Source organism: Gymnoscopelus braueri (assembly GCF_963280865.1).
Source record: "Gymnoscopelus braueri genome assembly, chromosome: 15".
Taxonomy (NCBI): domain Eukaryota; kingdom Metazoa; phylum Chordata; class Actinopteri; order Myctophiformes; family Myctophidae; genus Gymnoscopelus; species Gymnoscopelus braueri.
Genome location: NC_137620.1, coordinates 18,198,304 through 18,210,328, shown reverse-complemented (window position 1 = coordinate 18,210,328; position 12,025 = coordinate 18,198,304).

Here is a 12,025-nt window from a genome sequence, read left to right as displayed (position 1 = left end):
CTCCTGCAATTAACGTGCAGACTTAATGAGTGCTTTAGTGTCTTATTTACTTTATATTAGGCAGGTGCACACATAGACATCATACCCTTTTACCTGTCTGTAAAAGGTACCCTCTACAGACCATGAATGCAGCTTTTGGTGAAATAAATGCAGGTGCCCCCTTTTTTCCATGCCATACACGAAGGTCGCATTCAGAGAATTGCCTTTTCCTTACTCTCCTGAACTTGAATGCAGCATTTTTTGTTGAAAGAAATGCCCTCTGTGTAGAAATCCATGCTGTATAGTATAGCCTATGCCGCATCTCCAGTAAAGGCTTGGTTATACTTCCATGTAGTTGAAAATAGCTGATAGCTGAACTTGTTTTCTTAAAACATTTGGACAAATTTGCCAAATTTCAGCCCTTGTTCCTCTAACAATAATAACTGTGACCTTTTTCATCCTGCGGGGGAAATTCAATTTCAGGCTGAGTGCTGCCCACAGAGGAGAGTTAGGGGTTAAGTGTCTTGCTCAGTAACACTTTGACAAATGGCTGGAATTAAACCTTGGTCAACAGGGGCCTCCCAGCTCCCCAGGCGGGCTCTCTAACCATTCAGCCCTGGTTATATGTCCCGGCTGTATAACAATGTTTAAATGTAGATTTTTGTTAAAGATTAGGTACCTGTTACAGTACAGTATATGTTGGGGGAGATGTGAATATCTCCCAGCAGACACAGGTTCTCAATGGGTCTGTGTTTTTAGAAGCTGCATTTCACTAACTATGATGTCGCTAAGAATCAGATAGATGTTTTTTTAATTAGTGGTTCTCAACACGGGGTCTGGGGACCCCCAGGTGTCCCTGAGAGGGTTCCAGGGGGTCCCCTAGGAAAAATTATAAACCGTTTAATTTCACCATTATTTCACTAGCAGAGAGAATGTATAAGAATGACTCTTTAGATCAGGTTTCACTCTCCACTGTTATCTCACTACTGTATAGTATACAGTTGCAGAAATCTGTAATAAATGTAACGTAAACAACCAAATGTATTCTCTTATCGGTGGTCCCTGGTTCAAAAGCTTTTCAAATGTGGGGTCCGCTCCGCAACCATCATACATGAGTTTGGGGGTCCTTTCGTGAAAATGTCTGAGAACCACTGAAATATTGTTGCTGTCGGGCAGAAACCTCGTATTTCCATAGTTCAACTTCTTATGATTTTTTCATGAATCAATGCCCTTTGTCATACCAGTGTCACACAAAAGTAGCAAAAATGTAGCTTGTAGATCTGCTATTTATGAAAAAAAAAGTCTGTTTGTGGATATAGATATTGAACCAATGAAAAGGATTAACAAGAGTAAATAATAACGACATTAGATCCATTGGAACACAGGTTATTTTTTATTTTTTTAAGTAACAGGTTTGGACATACAAGGTTTCCTTACAGACAACAGCGACGATATAGTACCAGTTCCTCCTTGGTGATCTCCCCATATGGAACTCTACAATTTAAACCGACAGACGACGTCAGGCGGGGGGGAGTTATGCTAAACAATCAGCTTATAGAGATGCTCTTTTCACTGTCGCCACTTCACGCTTCTATAGTCTTGAATAGCAACTAACAAAGGACTGTATAGGGAAGGCTTAATGGGTTCAGGTGCGGCTCTTTATTCCCAGAGGCCTGCACATGCACGCACGCACGCGCGCGAGCACACACACACACACACACACACACACACACACACACACACACACACACACACACACACACACACACACACACACACACACACACACACACACACACACACGCATGCACGCACGCACAAACACACACACACACACACACACACACACACACACACACACACACACACACACACACACACACACAAGCAAGCATGCACGCACAAACACACACACAAGCGTGCACACACACACACACACACAGAGTATAGGCAAGTGCTCATAGTTGTCGCGGAGGAACAGCGAGGCAGGGATCCCATATTATAGTTTATTCCTAGCCCTGTTTGCTGCAGTAGAGTGGGGGCAGAATGGGCCTTGACTGGGGGTCCAATTAGAGAGGACTAGGAGGGTGTCATCCCATTTCAGCTGGGTGAACAAGCATTAGTGTCCCTCTCCCCCCTGACTCAACTGTAAAACTCGACTGTAAAATCCTCAGTGTTAACTGAGAGTTTACTAAACTAGAGGTTCGTCGCACTGCCGATCCCACCGATGTCTGAGTCATAGTGTCGGGGGCTTTGTCAGAGTACCTGTTGTGCCCATCTGCCTGTGTCCCTTTTGTGCCCATATATGGAGATCTCTGTATCTGTCTGTCTACCTGTGTCATTTTTATGCCCATAATGAAGATCCCTGATATCATTAGCCTAATGCCCATACCCTGTATATTGGCAAGCCCATACAGTATGGGAGTTGATATCCATATATGACCATGGACATATCGGTTGGATCAGTGGATCTGGACAACTGGATATCCGAACAACTCGGCAGCGGGCACCGCACTACCTTGAGTCCTTGCCGATGCGCGAGCTGAGTTTGAAGTCAGTCGGTCCCATATTATCATACCAGATCATGACATGATCATATACAGTATGTGCATAACGGTCGGATCTGTGGCTCTGGACAACCAGATCTCCAGATATGCCTATATATGGGCATATCAGCTTTGTTTACGGTTATGTCTGATATTTTAATGTAGGATGGAACCAAATGGACCCGTTTGGTTTCCATTCGCACACTCTTGGAGTTACGAATGGTTAAATTAACAGTACAGGACAGTGCAATCTAAAGCAGTGGTTCACAACCTTTTCTGGATCAGGGGACTACACTTGAAAATCTTTGAAAGCATTCGTGGCCCAGGCCCAAACATCTGACCACTTTAACATGGTAGCCAAATCAGTTCTGATAAACACATCAGTGGAACCAACGTAGCATACAATAAATTCCTATTGATCGGTATCGCAGTGGTAACGCATTTTACAGGGTTTTAAAGAAGAAATACCATGATATTGTTTTTGAGCGGTGTAGCCGCTCCTATAAGTGGGGTTGCTGTACTGTGATTGGCTGATAAGTATTCATACCCTTTGCTCAGTACTGTGATTGGCTAGCGAGACGCATGATGAAATTCATAACCTGTACTGTGATTGGCTGATAAGTATTCAGACCCTTTGCTCAGTACTGTGATTGGCTAGCGAGACGCATGATGAAATTCATAACCTATAAATAGCACCACGCATTTTTTTTTTATTGAGCTTCCATCACTGTGATATACACCGCTCATTTCACACTGGGTGTGATCTTTTATTTATATTATTCTATCTATTATATTACCACAAACATATTAAGTAAGTAAGCCTTGCTGAGCCATGTGGCCCATAGGTCAGGAAACCTGTAGTGTGAGGCAGCTCGATGTACAAGTACAGCCCCTGGACATGGCGCAGGGACTTAACCCCAATCCAACCCTTGATGCTCAGTGCCAAGCAGGGAGGCATTTTTATGGTCTGATTTATAGTATGAATCGAACCCTGACCTCCCAATCTCAGGGTGGACACCCTAACCACAAGGCCATTGAGCTGGTCATTGTATTGCTAATGATTTGGGGGGCCCACTTGTGATACCCTTGAGGGCCCACAGGTTGGTTTAGATCGCTGATCTAAAGAACAGTGTATACCTTTTTTACGAAGGTTGTATAGACCCTGTGGCGCTTTATAAAACCTATTTATATGGACTGACGTGTCCGAACAATGTGAGTCTAAGAAAAGCACTTTTCTAAGCAAGGTTACAAAGGTTATTCAGACGAAAAATGGACACAGTGTTTTTTATAAAAGAACTCTGTGTACAAAATGTTTCACATAAGTGGTTTACATACAGTATAGAACCTGGATAGAATGTTTAGAATAGACCCTTAGAGCACATGCTTGAAGAATGGAGCTAGTGGTGGACAAAGTACTTTACTTAAGTAACAGTAGCAATACCACAATGTAGAAATAAAAGTCCTGTATTGTATTCAACATTTTAATTGAGGAAAAAGTACAAAGGTATTGGCATTAAAATATACCGGTACTTAAAATACCAAAGTGAAAGTACTAAACTGTCTAAAAAATGCTAACTCTTTTGAAAATAGCAGATCTACAAGCCCCCAATACGTTTACGATGCACTATTTTCGAATAGATGAAGTATAAAATAGGATTTAATTCAGGATTTGATTTGTGAATTGTAATAAAATCAGCAAAAAATAACTGCAGTGTAGTAAAAAGTTAAATATTTGCCTCTGAGATGTACTGGAGTTGAAATGTAAAATATTGGAAATGGACCTACTCAAGTAAAGTAAAAGTACCTTGAAACGTTTCTTAAGTACAGCACTTCAGTAAATGTACTTAGTTACTTTCCCCCACTATAACAGAACAAATCCAGAGCAGCCCATATGCTTCCCACAGTGCCAGTTGATGTGATGGCTGCATGTATAATCGTTGCGTGTCCTGAATGCATCTATTACTGGCCCTCCACGGCTCTTTGATACTTCTTGCTTTTTTACACATCAAAAGCAGTGGGTCCTGAAGCCAGCATGCACATCTATTTTCGGAGGCGGTTTGCTCACTGGTGACAAATAACATGAATGTGTGCACAGTTCTTTTTTTTTCTTCTTCAGATGTTTGAGTTATACACTGGGACCACATACTGTGTGTTTGAAAAATGTTGCCACAATATTGTACGGTACTTTATACTGTATTACGATTAGAGGTTGTAATGCCCATACCTTCTTTAGTCAGGTTATGACTACAATTTACAATTTGCATTCAGAAGACTTATCCAGAGTGATTTACAAAGGGGTCAGAATAAGTGCTGTGAACATTGTGTGTGGTCAAGGATTAGTGCAAAGAGGATAATACAACAATGTAACTAAAAGATAACATGTAAGACATACAGTACCATGATCTGTCATCATCTAATTCCAGCAAGACTATTTTACTTAGAAACCAGTCGAATATCAGTTTCATAGTAAGCACAGTTTAAAAGCAGGGGTCTTAAAAAGGGGGTCCTCAGAGTTACAACAGGAGGGCCGCCAAATCTTTGTGTGACAGGAACCTTTTATTTTATTTGCATTAACCACTTGAATCCTATAGCATCCCTATTCTGAGGAGATCTCTTTGGCCAAAAATAGCAAATCTACAAATAGCCGATCCAGAGCTTGTGGATCGGCTATTTTCGTCAAAGGCTTGGTGTAGAGCAGGGTTCCCCAATTAGTTTTCTCCAAGGGCCAAATTATGTCTATGGTACCAGACAGATTGGGGCTTTGGGAGGCGGCGTTCCCGCTACTCCAGACAGTGCAGATACTAGTGTTGTTGCTGCTCTTACCACCATTATCTTATATATATATATATATATATATATATATATATATATATTATATTATATTATTATTATTATTATTATTGCCAGACCCAAGGGATCGGCCTACATGGGGCTTTGTACCTGTTTTCTCCATACATGGGCATGCCCCCTTTTCCCTTTACTCTCAGCCATAAAAGTCTGTCCCCCTTTCATACGTGGGCATAGACACAGGCTGACACGTCATGTGAAGTCCGGCTTAGCCGTGACGTAGTGCTCTGATCTTATAAAGTACTTATTCTGGGTCTGGCAGAACCAGGTCCCCATGTCTTGTTATTACTACTATAATTGACAAAAGCTCCGAAAGTTCGTCCGGGATTCGCAAGCACAGGATCACTCCACATGCCTCCAAGACCCGCCACAGACTGTTGATCAGAGCTATGGCTATGATTTAGGCATCTTACCCCACCTCGATCAGTGATCAGACTCTCGGCTTGATTGATTCTCTGATTTGCCTATCAGACCCTCAGCCTGATCTGGCAGGTTGCCATAGCAACCAGATACAGGAAGTCTGACCTCTTTATCACAAGACCGAGGTTGGGAGGTTGGGAGGTTGGGACTAGAGGTTAGGGCCGCAAAGCGGGGAGGGAGGAGAGGAGAGGAGAAGAGAAGAGAGGAGAGGAGAGGAGAGGAGCCGAGAGGAGCCGAGAGGAGAGGCTAGAGGGGCCGGACTTCGCATGACGTGTGTGCAGAGTGACTAGACCAGTGCTGTCTGGACCAACTTCGGAACCGGCCTAGATGTGAGGGCCGCTTTCGCGGCCCTGACATTTAGTTATAATTATTATTGGTTGTGGTACTCATAATTGTCTCCGCCAGGCCGAAGGTATGGCGGAGAGTATGTTTGCCAGACCCAAGGGGTCGGGCTTACATGAGGCTTTGTACCTGTTTCGTCCATACATGGGCTTGGTCACTTTGTCCTCCGGCCCCAGCCAAAAAAAAGTCTGTCACTTTGTCCTCCGGCCCCAGCCAAAAAAAAATCTGTCCCTCAAAAAAGTCTGGTCTTGTTTACCCTCCGTGTGTGTGTGTGTCCGTCTCAGCCAAGCTAACATTGGTCAAGCTTCACGTGACATCACAATATGTAATATAAATAGGTAAGACAGGATTAATCAGGAACAGTACTTTCTTTTACCACCTCGCCTGGCGGAGACCTGTGCTCATCTTCTAATTTAGCCCTGGGATTCGTTAGTTTTCTTTAGGTTTTCTTCAGAACACTGAGAGAAAAAACCTGCCATGGCTCACTGGAGGGGATGTTTCAGTTAAAACCTTTTAATACACGTTTGAAGGACCATGATAAAGACTTAATGTTTCGTAAAACTAGCATGTCATGAAACCTTTAAATCCTGTGTTGAGGGTCACACAAGGAAATAATGCACTCTTGAAAGTTGAAACTAAATAAGTTGAGAACCAACCATTTATTTGGTTGTTACAGTGTGCTTGAAAAGTATGCATCTTCAGCAGCTAGTGATGGCCAACCGTTAACCGGTAATCGTTAAGAAATTGGTAACCGGTTAATACTAACGGTTAATTAAATTATGGAGCAATGATGCACTTCCAACACCCAAGTCCACTGTGTGGACACACTTGTGTATTTTCAGGTGATTTAACTGACTGAAACTTTGAAGACTGAAACTCTACTGTTTACAGTAGAAAGGTTTTTCTCCAGTGTGAATATGCTGGTGTCTCTTCAGGCCATCTAACAAACGGAAACTCTTGTCACACTGTTTACAATAGAAAGGTTTTTCTCCAGTGTGAATACGCTGGTGTCTCTTCAGGCCATCTAACAAACGGAAACTCTTGTCACACTGTTTACAGTAGAAAGGTTTTTCTCCAGTGTGAATACGCTGGTGTCTCTTCAGGCCATCTAACAAACGGAAACTCTTGTCACACTGTTTACAATAGAAAGGTTTCTCTCCCGTGTGGACACTCAGGTGTTTTTTCAGAGTACCTAACTGAGTGAAACTCTTGTTACACTGTTTACAGTAGAAAGGTTTTTCTCCCGTGTGGACACTCTGGTGTTTTTTCAGAGTACCTAACTGAGTGAAACTCTTGTTACACTGTTTACAGTAGAAAGGTTTTTCTCCAGTGTGAATACGCTGGTGTCTCTTCAGGTGACCTAAAAAACTGAAACTCTTGTTGCACTGTTTACAATGGAAAGGTTTTTCTCCTGTGTGGGTACGCTGGTGAATTTTCAGGCTATCTACTTGATTGAAACTCTTGTCACACTGGTAACAGCGGAAAGGTTTTTCTCCAGTGTGGATAAGCTGGTGTCTCTTCAGGCTAGCCAGACTGAAACCCTTGTCACACTGTTTACAATAGAAAGCTTTTTCTCCAGTGTGAATAATCTGGTGTTTGTTCAAACTACCTAACTGACTGAAACTCCTGTTACACCGTTGACAGTGGAAAGGTTTTTCTCCAGTGTGGATACGGTGGTGTGTCTTCAGGTTACCTAACTGACTGAAACTCTTGTCACATTGTTTACAGATGTGAGTTTTCTTTCCTGTGTCAGTCAGATGATGTCTCTTTACTTCCGATTGCGTTAAAGTCTTGGTAGGCTGTTGACTACTGTAAGGTCTTTCTTCTTCTGAGTTTCCCCGCTGCTGGCTCGTTGTCGGGAACGGTTGGGTCATGGTCAAAGCTGCTGCTATGCATGGGCTGTAATGGTCCAAGAATGTAATTAATGATCTGTGACCTTACAATCCAGGATTGGTTACAGGGCAATTACCAGCTGAATATCAGTTGTATGGATCTCCGCTAATAGTTCCTCTTGTTTGTAGTGAAGGCTTCCTCAATGTCTCTCTCCATGTGTGTCATTCACAATGTGCAGTCTGGTTTTAAGCTGAGCTGATTCAAAGCTCATGTTGTCACTATGATGTCAGCCATGCCCAAATATGGAGTTCCATGTCATTTACTGAGATAAAGTTTCAGCCCAGTCACCTCAATTATCTTCCAGTATGAAATTAACTAGCGTCAACGAGCATCAGCTGGGTGCGCGCACACACGCACACGCACGTGCACACGCATGCGCACACACACACACACACACACACTGACACACACACACACACACACACACACACACACACACACACACACACACACACACACACACACACACACACACACACACACACACACACGCACACACACCTCTGCAGTGCTCTAAAAGTGACTGGAGTCTGCGTCATTTCTCTCCAAAAGCCCTTGAATATGATGGAATATGATTAAGGATTACTGTGATTATGGTAAGCTCGCATTTCATATCACACACACCATACCTGCAACTTTCACTAGCCAAGTGACAGGGGTTGGTGCGGGCCGGACAGTTGCCCCTCGCGGGCCGCAAATGGCCACCTATTGCGGAACCCTGGTGTAGAGGGAAGAAAGAGCAGACTAAGTACAGAGTGAAAGGTCAAGTCTACAAAGTATTGAGGGTTTGGTTAAATGTCTGAAAATACACATTAACATGAATCCAACATGATAGTGCTGTCAAACGTCTAAAGTCTATGAAGCTATCCATGAAATCTATGAAAAAGTTTAGTCTGCAACACAATTGCATACAATAGCCTACTATGTAGTAGGGGCCCCCCTGATTCATCTCTGTCTCAGCTAAGGGGTCCTTGGCTTGAAAACACGTTGAAGACCCCCGATCTTAAACATTAATCATATATTTTTGTACAGTTGTATTTATCCGTAAAAATGATAATGTGTGGTCACAAAATCACCATTTGAAAACCACTTGTGTAGAGCATTGGTTCTCAAAGTGGGGTCCGGGGATCCCCAGGGGTCCTCGGGGGGGTACCAGGGGGTCCCCAGCAAAATGTGTTAATTTAGCGTACACAATCATTTTAACCACATTTTACACTTTGGCTATTCAAAAATAGCAGATCTACAAGCTCATAGCGCGGCACCGAGTGCTGCGCCGTGAGCTTGTAGATCTGCTATTTTTGAAAAATCCCTGGCACAAAATGTTTTTGAGATGGGGGGCGTCCGCAGCCAATTACATGTCATTTTTGGGGGTCCTTGACATGAAAAAGTTTGAGAACCACTTGTGTGTAGAGAGAGAGAGAGAGCCCATGTTTATCATCAATTTCTATGCTAGCTTTAGTGTCAGTATATATCCTGGAAAGGTTGGCTGAGCAAACTTCACTATGTCACACTGCTGCTGCCGCAGTAACACATCATCATTCACACCTGTGTATGCTGGACGGTCGGCCACCGCAGTCACCCACGGCTGGCCACTGAGAAACTCCTCCCGTAGATAACAGTGGATTAAGTGTCTCAAGGCTCAAGTGCCTTTGCTCGCTTAATGACACGGTAAAGCCTGATTTATAGCCTACTTTGGTGACAAGTGTTGTGTGACGTGATGCTCGTGTACACTACCTGATCCCGGCCCAAAGTTTCGAGGTATCATCTTCTAGGGTATTATAGGGGTGGGCAACTTTGATGATGGAGAGGGGCCACTGGATCCCCACACTCACTCCAGGGGGCCACATTGCGCTCCTACACTCTCACCCAGTAGTATACTGTAAACCAGTAGTTCTCAAACTGCGGCTGCGGACCCCCATCTGTTCTGTGCCAGGGACCCACAGAAGAGAAGTTTGTGTAAAAAATTAAAGAAAAGGAAATCAAAAAATGATTCAATATTTTTCAAAGAAATTAAAAAATAGCAGATGTGCAAGCTCGCAGCGTGGCCCGAAGTGACGCACTGACAGCTTTGTAGATCTGCTATTTTGAATAGCCAACATATAAATGGATAAAGGGGTTAAAATGTTTGTGATGCTGTATAACTACTTTTTGCTGGGGACCCCCTGCTGGCCTCCCAAGGACCCCTGGCCTGGGGGGTCCCCGTACCCCACTTTGAGAGCCACCGCTGTAAACCCCATCACTCAAATAGCCCACATTAGTGACAGATGTAATAATAAAGGGATATTAACAAATGTTTTTAAATGTCAATATATAAACTTTTATGAATTTAAATACAAATACAAAAAAAAATACAATACAATTTAATTCAATCCAATCGATTGTAGTAATTATAACGGGCCATCTAAACTTGCATGTTTGGAATTGGAACAGCTGAAATCAATAATATATTAGTATTCGGATGTGGACCCACAGGGCAGCATCTGGCCCCCATATTATAAATGAAGAGCATACAGGCTACTACGGTGCATTTCAAAGTATTCATTAGTGCACTAAATATTCATCTGTCCCCTAACACAGTGGTTTTCAACCTTTTTCATATCAAGGTCCATTATTTATTCGGCATTTGAGCCACGGACCACCATTTGATGAGATTTAGCCTCAGACCCAAAACTTTGAATAATTCTTCTACATTCTCTAATTGTGTAGACTTCTTGTAAATTAAGTAATGCAGATGTTTAACAATAATTTAACTCTTGAGAGTATAAAATGAAACCAAATGGACCCGTAACGTTGTATTGACGGAGAGAGCATGGTCGAGTGACCATCAGTTTGTAGGCCTAATGAGAGCGAGAACGGAGAGCATGGTCGAGTGACCATCAGTTTGTATTGAGAGAGAGAGCATGAGGACCCGTATGAACCACGCAGACACACAAACAGCCACGCATGCGCGCCACTCTCTATTGTATATTAGGATAGTACATATTACAGAGTACTCTTGATTCCAAGTAATATAATATTATTACTTTTTTAAGGAGTAATTATTCTGCCTACACATACGTCATGTCCTAGTATGAGCGAATAGGGGAAGGGGATCAACGTCACGTGATTCTCTTGTTTGGCCCAACAAAAACCTGGATGTGTGTCTCAAAAAATATGATCATTGTTAGAATCGCAGAAAGTTTTCATTTTTCACAAGATCGTGATTGTTGCAATGACCTGCACCACAATACTTCACAATATGTTGCGCCATGACAAAATAAACCCTCTAAATGTAACAAAGTGTGCGTTCCGTAATGCAATTCCAATTGTGAAATCTGTGTTGTTTCACCCGATGAAAGAATGGCGGACTCGTCCAGGCCCCGAAATACCCGTATGTGTTTCTCAAAGAATAGGTAATAAGTAACATATTACTCTCCTGAGTAATATTGCCCAACACTGCCAGGCACTGAATACTGCATGGCTGGCTACTTCAAGCTCACTGTGTTCCATGAATATTGAAGCCGGACGTGTGCCACTGTGTGGTGTAGCATGTCACCACAGGGGAGGAAATAGCAGTAGAATAAAGTGAATTTGCTGCGACAGCACCAAGGCACGGTCAGGTCACCCCTGAGCACTCATTGAGCGGTTCGGTTCTTGGGACAGCTCGTATGGCCCCAAGTCAGCTGACCTAAGGCAGTGGTGCAGTGGATTTGGCTGCGGACCCCCATCAAAAAAAAATTGTGCCAAGGATTTTTATAAAATAGCATATCTACAAGCTCAGTGCGGCACTTGGTGCCGCGCTATGAGCTTGTATATCTGCTATTTTTGAAAAGCCAAAGTATAAAATATGGTTAAAGTGGTTAAAATCATTGCATTCACTTTTGCTGGGGACCCCCTGGAAGCCTCCCAACGGTAACCAGAACGCTCGCCCCAAAACACATTCGCCCCCATTTCTTTATTAGCTTTATCAAACGAACAAGAGAATTCTAAAATGTATTCTAGACCCAAGGCTACTATAG